Source organism: Peromyscus maniculatus, chromosome 11, assembly GCF_049852395.1.
Source record: "Peromyscus maniculatus bairdii isolate BWxNUB_F1_BW_parent chromosome 11, HU_Pman_BW_mat_3.1, whole genome shotgun sequence".
Taxonomy (NCBI): domain Eukaryota; kingdom Metazoa; phylum Chordata; class Mammalia; order Rodentia; family Cricetidae; genus Peromyscus; species Peromyscus maniculatus.
Genome location: NC_134862.1, coordinates 26,873,995 through 26,886,318, shown reverse-complemented (window position 1 = coordinate 26,886,318; position 12,324 = coordinate 26,873,995). Strand labels below are relative to the sequence as shown.

The window sequence follows — 12,324 nt, the reverse complement described above, 5'->3', positions numbered from 1 at the left end:
TCTATTATCCAATGTCTCTCTGCAGCTGTTGTTCCTTTCTCATTGGCATTCAGAAAATTCAAAGTCAATAGAGCATTATGCAGTCTATTTCTGGGGGTTTTTGTTACCCCTTTCTGTTTATTTAGCATATCCTTTAGAGTTCTGTTTGATCTTTCTATAATTGCTTGACCTGTAGGATTATGTGGTATACCTGTAATATGCTTTATATTGTAATAAGCAAAAAACTGTTTCATTTTAACAGAGACATGTGATGGAGCATTGTCAGTTTTGATTTGTGCAGGTATACCCATGATGGCCATAACTTCTAGCAAATGAGTGACTACAGAATCAGCTTTTTCAGAACTCAAAGCAGTTGCCCATTGAAATCCTGAATAAGTATCGATGGTATGGTATACATATTTCAATTTTTCAAATTCTGCAAAGTGAAACACGTCTATCTGCCAGATTTCATTCTTCTGAGTACCCTTTGGGTTACATCCTGCTGGAATGGCGTTTGATTGTAGAAGGAACAAGTAGGACATTTCTTTACTATTTCTTTGGCTTGTTGCCAGGTTATGGAAAAATCCTTTTTTAAACCTTTACTATTGACATGATGTTTTTTATGAAATTCTGAGGCCTCCAACACATTTTCTATCAATAATTTATCAATCTCATCATTGCCTTGTGCTAGAGGGCCTGGCAGACCAGTATGGGATCGAATGTGAGTTATATATAAATGATGAATCCTTTTCCTGATTGTATCTTGTAATTGAATAAATATTAAAGTTAATTCTGAAGCATCAGGGATAAATTCTGCAGTCTCAATACATAATACCACTCTTTCAGCATACTGAGAGTCAGTTACTATGTTGAGAGGTTCTGAAAATTCCATTAATACCAACAGAATAGCATACAATTCTGATTTTTGAACTGAATTATAAGGACTTTAAGCAAGCAGCTCACGGTTAGTCCAGCCTGAGGCCAAGCAGACCTGGGCCTGGGCTAAGGAGCCGGCCGCTCAGACTAGGCGGAAAACCAGACCTGCCCTTGTGGGAAACCAGACCTGCCGCCAAGCCAAGCAGTTTTTAATGGATTCTTGTCACAATGGGCACCAGATGCAGATGTAACCAACTGTCTTATTAAATAAGAAACACATAACCAATGTAAAAGAGAAATCTGAGAGGTCAGAGCTCAGAGCTAAAATCTCACCCTTCCTCCTGCGGTGGTCCTACCTTCGCGAATGAGAGCTACTTCCTGTGTGTAGGTCTTTTCATAGTCTTTTTGTTCTGCCTTCTCATTGGTTGTAAACCCAAACACATGACTGCCTCATCACTGTCTGTATGTACAGCCCTCCAGGTCTTAAAGGCATATGTCTCCAATGCTGGCTGTATACCTGAACACACAGAGATCTACCTAGCTCTTCTACCAAGTTCTGGGATTAAAGGCATGCGCCACCACCATGATGCTCTTGCTATGGCTCTAATAGCTCTGACCCCTGGGCAACTTTATTTATTAACATACAATTAAAATCACATTTCAGTACAAATAGAATACCACCATACCCCTTTCCTGTTTCTGATTTGTCATTCTTGTCTAATCTTCACAAATATTGAAATTTTATGATTGTTGTTCTGTAGCTAACAACTCTGATTGTGATATCATTACTTACAACCTACCAGAATATCTAATAGCTTTGGTATGTCTGACTCATAGTGAAAATCCATAAAATACAGTTTCTCACATTAAAATATAGAAAATATATGGCTGGAGTACCTCTACTGGAGTCAGATCCTGTTTTCCTAAGTGTTTTCACTAGAAAGATTCCTAACATTCAGTGCAGTATTACAAAGTAGATCCTTATTACATTATACAACTTTAGAATACTATGGAAAAGAAATCACTGTAAAAGTTTTTTTTCAAAGGAGGAAAATGTCTTAATTACAAGGTTTAATAGGGATTTCTATCCTCCCAATATCAGCACCACAAAATAGAAATTCAAGGGTAAATTATTTTCATTGATTTGAGCACAAAGTCAAAGGCAGAAACAGTAACCATTGGTACTGACTCAAATGATATGGGAGAGTTTTTTTTGGGAAGGGGAAACAGTGTTTAATTTGTGTAAGCAAATTAAAAGGAGATTATTTTTACCAGTGAAACATGTGGGCTTGAAGTAGCAGTAATAAGTAGAATTTTATACATGCATACAAGATTTAATTATTACATACAATAATTAATTCTACTTATAGCACATGATTTATAGGAAAAGAGAAGCAGTCAAGGGTGACTGTAGGTTAACAATTGTAATTTGCATAATCTCTAAGATGTAAAGGTGACATGCTAAAACATTGGAGTTGTGTGAAAGGATGTTTACTTCTATGCACTCACCCAGCCAATGCATTTATTTAAGATTGTGCCATTTGCCTTAAAGTTTTTATTATACGCTAGGTGGTGGTGACACATGCCTTTAATTTCAGAACTTGGGAGGAAGAGGCAGGTGGATCTCTGTGAGTTAGAAGCCAGCCTGGTCTACCAAGCAAGCCAGCCTGATCTATTGAGCAAGTTCCAGGATAGGCTCCAAAGCTACAAGGAGAAAAACCCTGTCTCAAAAAAAAAAAAAAAAAAAGGAAAGAAAGAAAGAAAAGTTTTTAATACTTTAATATACAAGTCTTTCACTTGCTCAGTTATAGATATCCAAGATATTTAATCTCATTTGAGAGTATTGGAAAAAATACTCAAAAAATGGTTAAGTATTGCTTCCCTGATTTCTTTCTCATTCATATATATATATATATATATATATATATATATATATATATATATATGAAAGCTACTGATTTTGTGAGTTAATTTTGTATCCAGTTTCTTTGCTGAAAATGCTTATTAACTGTAGGAGTTTCCTGATAGAACTTTTAGGGTCACTTATGTATACTATCATACACTCTGAAAACAAATACTTTAACTTCTTTCTTTCCAATTTGCATCCTGTTTGTCTCCTTTAGTTTTCTTATTGCTCCAGCTTAAGACTTTAAGTACCATGCTAAATAAGTATAGAGAGAGCAGAAAACCTTGTTTTGTTCTTGATTTTTGTATAATTGCTTTGAGTTTCTGGCCATTTTTGTCAATGTTGGCTATAGGCTTGCTGTAAATTGCCTTTATTATTTTGCAGTATGTCCCTTATATCCCTAACTCTCTGGGTCTTTTATAATGAAGGGGTGTTAGATTTAGTCCAAGGCCTTGTCTGTATGTAATAAAATATTGTATGTTTTTTTTTGTCTTTTAGTTTGTTTATGTGGTGGATTATACTTATCAGTTTATGTATGTTGAACTATCCCTGCATCTCTAAGAGGAGATCTATTTGAGCATGGTGGAACATCATTTAATGTGTTCTTGGATTTGGTTTACAAGTATATTATTGAGTATTTTTGCATCTATGTCCATAAGGGAAGCTGATCTATAATTCTCTTTCTCTGTTGCATCTGTGTGTGGTTTGAGTATCAGGGTAGATATGGCCTTGTAAAACAAATTGGGCAAATTTTTGAATTGGGCAAAAATTTTGAATCTGGAAAATGATTTGAGAAATATTAGGCTTAACTCTTCTTTGAAAGTCTGGCAGAATTCTACACTAAAACCATCAGGCTCTGGATTTTTTTGTTTCTTTGTTTGAGAGATTTTAATAGCTGATTTTATTTCCTTATGGGATATAGGTCTTTTAAGACTATTTATCATTTAACTTTGGTAGGTAGTATCTATCAAGAAAATTATCTAATTCCTTTAGATTTTCAAATTTTGAGGAATACAAAATTTTAGTAAGATTCTCTAGATTTCTTCCTTGTCTCTTGTTGTGTTCCTCCCACCCCCTCTCATACCTAATTTTGTTAATGTCGACAGTCTTTCAGTTTAACTGGTAATCCAGACTTGCGATCAAAGATATAGTTAAGAAAAGCTAATAGTCATCTTTTAAATTGTCCAAAACATAAAACTTTAGGTATTCCTACATAAAGATGCTATTTTAAAACTGTGTCTAGAAGAATGTGGCAGTACACACCTGACATCCCAAAACATGAGAAATAGACATAGAATGATCGTGAATTCAAGGATTTCCTTGGTTAAACAATGTTTGAGAACAGCCTATGCTACAAATGATCATGTCTGTGAACATCAAATATATATATATATATATATATATATATATATATATATATATATATATATGTGTGTGTGTGTGTGTGTGTGTGTGTGTGTACATATATACATACATATATAAATAAATACTATTATTCCTATAAACCAGTTAGATAGATGATAGATAGATAGATAGATAGATAGATAGATAGATAGATAGATAGATAGAGAACAGGAAGTGTTTTATTGTAAAATGTAAAATCATTTAAGTTGTCAAATTACTTGTATGTGCTATTTTAATTAAATAACAATAAATAAATTAAAATAGTTTCTTAAAGTTTCTTGTGCTTGAATGTCTGCCTGATTATTCTGTAGTATTGCTGAATACTGGCTCTGATCTCTAATTATAAATGGAGAAAATAATTGGATTATGTGTTTTCCTTTTCAAGTAAGACTTCTGGATTGTGACAAGGTAATTGATGAACAGAGATGCCTGGCAGACCTCTATAACAAATGACTGTATTCTCTGTCTTCTCCATGTATAAGATTGTAGTGGCATCTTGGGTTTTTACATAATATAATCATGAAAACTGTGAAACAGGATTGATCTCCTCCTTGTCTTGGAACAGTTACTTCTTAAATTTAATAGGTTAATTGACACTATAATTAACTAATTATATTTGTGTTTGTAGCACAACCACTAATTAATTATCTTCCCATCCATCATTTAAATGTTTTATCTCAATATATATACATACGTGTTTAATTGAAATTATGAGTAGACATGTATATGTGTGTAAAAATTCATACATATATTTCACACACTCCCCTTCTTAAGGTATCAAAAGCTTGAAAATTTACTATTTAAACCAATAATAATTTCCTTTAACCATTTATCTTTGTTAGTATTATTCTTGATTGACAGATCATAATTCCACATATTTTGACATATATATTTAAATACTTGCACAAAGTAGGGAATGATTAAATGAAGCTTAATTAATATATTTAATATTTCCTTTATGTATAAAGCTTTATGAGGAGGCATTTGAAATTTTGTCTCAGGCTTTTTGATTTATGAAATATTTTATCATTAGCTATAGACATCTTTTGTACTGTATGTCTAAAAATCTATTCTTCTGACTATGAAATTTAATGCCTTTGATCAGTGTTTCTTCTAATGTGTTAACAGAAAAAACAGATCATGATGACTCTATATCATAATCAGAAAGCGTGAGTCATAGAAATGTATTCTATTCAGAGAGACTATGAGAAGAAACCTCTAAAATTATACCAAAAAGAAGATAAATTCTAAAATAAATTTTGAAAATATATTTTTAAACGTCTTCAAATCAGATTCAATCCTTTATCTCTATCTTTGCATTTTAATTATTATTTTCATATTTTAAGAGTATATTACAAACAAAGAGCTTTTCTAGCAGTTACTAAATTGTTTATCATCCCTTCTGTATATGGAATAAACTTGTAACACCTCACACCTTCTCCCTTTTCCATTAATAAAATAATTCAATTTTAGAAATGATGCACCCTTAGATGTGTTCTTAGCCCTCTGAAACATTCTTTAATAATAAACATGTTGTGACATCCATGAGAGGAGAATAAAACAAAAATCAAATCCTTTTTTAACCCCCCCAACATTTGCCTTCAGAAACATCTCCAATGCATTTATTTTTCAATGGAATAGTTTTCATCTTACAGAATACAAGTAATATTTGAAACCATGAATCCCCCAATTATCTCAGAAGCCCTTTTTTGATATACACTCCCAAATATCACACAAAACCACTTTTTCTACTATATATTTATTAAATCTTCTAAGTTTATTCGCTTATTCCTCCTTAACTTGACTTTAGAATGCCCCAACCCTGCTCATTCCTTCCCCTTCTCCACTTACTCTCTTACTTAGCTAACTCAATCTCTTTGCCATAATGTTATGCACCAAACAATTCATGTTTTAGTGTTTTGACTTCTCCTTTGAACTCCAGCATACAATATGCAATAGTGTAACTCAATCTCACTACTTGGATGGTATTTTAGATACTTTATTATTATTATTATTATTATTATTATTATTATTATTATTGTTGTTGTTGTTGTTGTTGTTGTTATTTAGAAATTTAATTAACACTAGTGAGATGGTTAAGCAGGAGGAGGTTTTTATAGATGTCTGATAACCTGAGTTCAGTTGCTAGGAGACTCATGGTAGAAGGAGAGAATTAGATTCTGCAGGCTGTCTTCTGACTTCCACACATACAATGGGGTACATGTGTACAAACAGACAGACAGGCAGAAAGACAGAAAGACACACACACACACACACACACACACACACACAAGTGTAATCTTAAAAATTAAACTTATCTCTCATGTCACATGCTGAGCATAAAAACAACAGTAATTACATCATTTTGACTTTGTCATCACAAATAACAAATATGTAACTTTTAGCTGTCTCCTTAACAGTCCTTTAACCGAGGTAAACTATCTTTATTTTCCCAGTTTGTTTCAATAGATTATATTTCTGTTCCTATGCTGGCTAGTTTTATTTCAATTTGACACATGGGAAAGTCATCTGAAAGGAGGGAATCACAATTGAGAAAATGCCCCATTAAGATCCAGCTGTAAGGCATTTTCTTAATTAGTGATTGATGGGGAAGGACCCAATTCATTTTGGGTGGTACCATCGCTGAGGTGGTGGTCCTGGATTCTATAAGGAAGCAGACTGAGCAGGCCATTCAAAACAAGCCCCTAAACAGCAATACTTCTTTGTGTTTGCATCAGCTCTGGCCTCCATGTCCCTGCCCTGTTTGAGTCCCTGTCCTGACTTTTTTAAAGATGAGCTGTGATATAGAAACATAAGCCAAATGACTTCGTTCCTACACAAGTTGCTTTGGTCATCGTATTTCATCACAGCAATAGTAACTGTGACTAAGACAGTTTCCTTCTTTAATTTTCTATAGTACATTCTCAATACAGAAACTAGAGTGAGCAGATTTTAATGACCAGATTGTATCATTCCTAAGCCAAAAACTCTTCAGCTATTATTCATCTCATTAAAACTTCAAGTCCGATCTTTGAACATCTCATGATTCTCTGCATATTTGTATGTTTTTGAACTGTGAGTCATGACAGTCTACTCTTGCTCACTCCATTCCAGCTATATCAAATTATTTTCTCTTTTGTGACTGAGATTTTGTCCCAGACAATCCTATGAGGCCCATTCCTTCATTTTCCTTGGGCCCTTCCCAAAAACTGAAAGTTACCATTTCAGTAAAATATAATTTATAATTATATATACAATGTAGACATAGGACCTTTGTATGTCTATCGATTCTTGCTTCATCTCAATGGAAGGTAACACTAAAATATATTGCAGCTATTCATGTACTTTACTGACAATACTTCTCAGCTTACCAGAGCACTCTTCATGAAGTCAGAGGTTATAGTGGGTTCTATTCTATTAATGTTGCATGCTGAACATTCAGTAAACACTTATTGGATAAATGAATAGAAATCAATGTTTAAACAAAGGATCATTTTACAGGAAATGAAATATGCTGGGCTTCATACTTTAAGTGCAAACTTTATAAATTGTATTGGCAATTTAGAAAGATAATTACAAATATTGAAATCACAATGAACATGAGTATTCATAGAATAACTGTCTCTAACTTCAGGTCAGGGTTCACTGGTATTTAAAAAAAAATTACATGACTTCAGACACACACACTCTTTTTTATCAGAGTACCAATTATGAATTTATACTGGCATTAATTAATTCTGTTTCCTAATTCACCTCACTCTTTAATCAGGTGATTTTGGCTTTAACTTAAAAAAAAAAAAAAAACACACACTCATTAAAACTAAAATGCTCGGAGGAATGTCAACTATTCAACATGGAGGCGGAGGTCGATAAGCAGGAACTAATGTTCCAGAAAGCTGATTCTGATTTGGATTACATTCAATATAGGCTGGAATATGAAATCAAGACTAATCACCCAGATTCAGCAGGAGAGAAAAATGCAGTTGCAATTTTAAAGGAATTATCAGCAATAAAGTCTCGATATCAAGCTTTGTGTGCACGCTTTAAGCCACTTTCTGTTGAGCAAAAAGAGAATAAGAGCTGCATTGGTGCTACTCTGAGCAAGACAATGACCATGATACAGGAACTACAAATGCACACAGACCTGGAGCTAACTCCACTGACTGAAGAAGAAAAAGCTGTGACAGAGCAGTTAAAATCTCACATGCCAGACTTATAAAGACATAAAATTTTAAAATGGACTCTAATGGAGAAAAGGGCAATTCCAAAGAGATTCAGCAAGATGTCTTGTTCATGCTTGATGTCATTAATCCATCAAGGGTTGGGAGGCTGATGAGGAAGACTGAGATTTTCCTTGAGTATCAGGATCATGATGCTTTTCATAGGAGAGGAAATTGTTCGAAGGGTAGATATCATATGACTAAAAGCCAAAAAGGATGGAATGGGAAGAAGATTGAAATACTGATGCCCATAGTTGTGGATTCATGTAATGAAATCCCTTAGTACTATTTTAATCTGTTTTCTTTTTTATAGTTGGGATAATTTTAGATGCTTTGGGATTTTGTAAAAGAATATTTATGTACATCTCCATCAGTGTGTGAATGGAGAAAATACTTGTATATTATAATTATTCAGGTGTTGTTTGTTTACTTTTTTGAGACAAGCTTTCACTATGTAGCTTTGGCTAGCCTTGGGGTTCACTCTGTAGACCAGACTGGCATGAATCCTAGAGATGCCTGCTCCTGCCTCCTGAGTACTGGGAGTAAAGGCATACACTGCCACACTGGGTGCTGTTTCTTTCTCCCTCTCTCTTTTTTTGAGACAAGGTCTTACGTATCCCAGGCTGGCTTCAGAATTGGTGTTGCCCAGGATAATCTTTTACTTTGCTACTTCCAGAGTGCTAACTAGCGCCTGAGCATGCTAGGCTAGCATTATACCAACCGAGCTACATCTCCAACCTTGTAGTTTCTTTTTTGAAAATGTACATTATAGACGATAGCACATTTTTAGTTGTGTGTCTATGATGTCCAGTATTTCCCTAACTAATATAATTCATAGACTGTTTTGTGAAAACTCTTGATTTTCCCCTTCCCATTGTTTGCTAATAATAAATAAACTTGTTCTCAAAAAAAAAACTAAAATGCTCTTAATTTTTCAAAATCCAACCTCTGAAAATAGCTGTATTTGAATCCAGCTTTAGTGACTTTTTTCTTTTTGTCTGCCACCATAAACTGTGCTCTATTATTTTATCTAACAGAGAATCAGCAAGGCCTTTTGTCCTCTCTTGTAATGAGCTGGTCAGGCAGAAAAAAAACACAGCTCCCTTAAAAAGCAGTCTTGAAACAGAAACTTCAAAAGGAAGAGAAGAGGACATGTAGGGAAAGGGAGTTCTGACTGTAGCTCTGTTTTCTCTCTCATGCATGTTTACACCAAAGGACAACACAGCACCTTTTACTGCTACAGTTTTGACCGAAATTTCTTCCTTTGTAGGAGTCATTTCAATTTATGTGTATTTATTATATACTTTAGATTACAATGCAATGTTATCATATAGCTTGTAAAAATCTTCTATTTTCAATTTTCTCCTGTGTCCCATGATAGCATTGTAGATAAGCAGAGGATTGACAAGCTGTTTAACTACTCCTTATTTTTCTGAAAGACCACTGAGCTACCAGGAAAGCTCCCCACTAGCCTCATGGAAGGAAATGAGAGAACAAGGAATAGATTCAATTATTCTATCCTAGATTTTTCTTGACAGCTTACTCAACTCAAACTTGGAGTTGAACCTATATAAAACAGTCACACTGATTCTTGTCCAACTCTAGTAACAGAGCCACTGAACTGGCCCAGAGAATTGTAAGGAAGAAGTGTATAATGTCTTAACTCTCAAAGTTTGGGAATAGTTTATCTTTCTGTTGCTCTGACAACTACCTTCTCTTTTCCACATAAAGTTACACTTCATGGTATTATTTTCCCCTCATGAGGTTGTATGACACTATCCCTGGAGAGACAGCAACAAGCATTTACTTACTACAGATATGTAACTCCCAAGAAACCAATATAAGGATACCACCTTAGTTTTGTTTAGGTTACTTACAAAAATATGGATGTTGGGTTCCTTACAATCACAGATTCTGTGTTTGCAAATGTACTTTACTTGAGAAAACTTCTTTATCAGTCTCAAACCACTTACAGTGCCGTTGTATTTATTTGCCAACCTTACCAGTACAATAAAAATTAAAGCCATCAATAAGTATCTGTCTGGTTGATACTGAATAGATGCTTCTAAGTTCAGCTAATATTTTTTAGACAAATGTGTTTAGGGGAGACTGTTTAGCAGCAGGATTTGCTGCATTCCTGTGCTTTTTTATATTTCTAAGATTAAAGTGGACAGTGCACTAAACTTGATGGTACAAGTTCAAGCAATCAGGAGGTAGAGGCAGGAGGATAAGAAGTTTGAAATTGTCCTCATCTATGTAAGGAATTTGAAGTCAGCCTAGGTGGCATGAGACTCCATGTTCTTTTTGCTCCCCACTTCTGTGATATACTCCATGATCAAGAGCAAATTCCAGATGAAAGGCTTTAATTGGGTTTTGCATTTTGTTCACAGTTATCCACTGAGGGAAATCTGGAAAGGAACTCAAGCAGGAACAAAGACAGAAACTGTACAGGAACACAGCTTATTGCCTTTATCTCCACAGCTTGCTCAACTTGCTTTTGTAGTTGAAGTATTCCTATGTCTACCCAGCTCCTGCAGCCACTCAGACCCAAATAAACTCACAGAGACTTATATTATTTATAAACTGTTTGGCTGTGGCAGGCTTCTTTCTATCTAGTTCTTATATCTTAAATTAACCCATTTCTATAGATCTATATCTTGCCATGTGGCCTGTGGCTTACTGGTATCTTTACAGCTCATGGTGGTGGCAACTGGCAGGGTCTCCTTACTCAGCTTTCCACTTTCCAGAATTCTCCTCTCTCTATGTCCCGCCTATACTTGCTGCCTGTCTACTGGCCAATCAGCGTTTTATTTATCAATCAATCAGAGCAACACATTCACAGCATACAGAAAGACATCCCCAGCATGCTTTCTCATACAACCCTTTACCAATGCCCAGGAAAGGCATTGCCTACGTTGAGTTGAGTACCCTCACATTAATTATTAATTATGAAAATGACCTACAGACATGCTCTCAGGCCAATCTAATGCATGCAGTTTCTTATTTGAAGTTTCATCTTTCTAGAACTCTACTTTGTAGCAAAAGACAAAATGAACCAGCATGTTCTGTCTCAAAATAAATAAAATTAAGTTAAAATAAAGTAGAACTCTAAAAGGCTGCTAAAAGGAAGCTAATGTTCCTACATGCAAGAGTGTGGTGTACTTTGGAGAGAAAAATCTACATGGGAGATTGTAGCGGGAGTGTTCTCCAGCTACTCCCAGGCCCACAGCCACTCAGACTCAAATAAACACACAGAGGCTTATATTAATTAAAACTGTATGGTCTAATGGCTCAGGCTTCTTGCTAGTTAGATCTTATATCTTAAATTAAGCTATTTCTATAAATCTACGCCTTGTCATGTGGCTTGTGGCTAACCCGTATCTTTATATCTTGCTTCCTCTGTATCTGGCTGGTGACTCCTGACTCAGCCTTCCTGTTCCCAGAATTCTCCTCTCTCTTTGTCCTGCCTATACTTCCTGCCTGGCTACTGGCAAATCAGCACTTTATTTATTAACCAATCAGAGCAACACATTCACAGCATACAGAGAGATATCTATAGCAGGAGGTACACTTCATTCAGGCACAAGATAAAACACCCTTTGTCCTGAGTTCAATGTGAATGAATCAGTAATACTTATAATAAAGTAGCTTTAAACAAAAGCCTACATAAAGCAAGGTTATATATTGTTCCTTTTCAGATATTTCAGACAATTCAGACTAGGACATTCCAAAATCTTTGTTCACCTAGTAACAGTGGATCAGTGATTGTTAATTCAGTGTTTTGAGTCTTAAAAAAGAAAAACTAGAGAAATTGACAGAGACTATTTGAGAAGGAATGATTCATAAAGAATGATATTCAATCAGGAAAATTTCAGAAAGCTCCTTGTGAAATGTGAGTAGTGAGTAGTTGTAGATAGCTGAGAGCTGAGTGTAGTCACA

At 34.8% G+C, this 12,324-nt stretch overlaps 1 pseudogene; it reads left to right on the top strand.

The window, feature by feature from the left end:
• The first annotated feature begins 7,980 nt into the window (after window positions 1-7,980).
• On the top strand, window positions 7,981-9,266 carry LOC102914806 (SKA complex subunit 2 pseudogene; annotated as a pseudogene).
• Window positions 9,267-12,324: the final 3,058 nt, after the last annotated feature.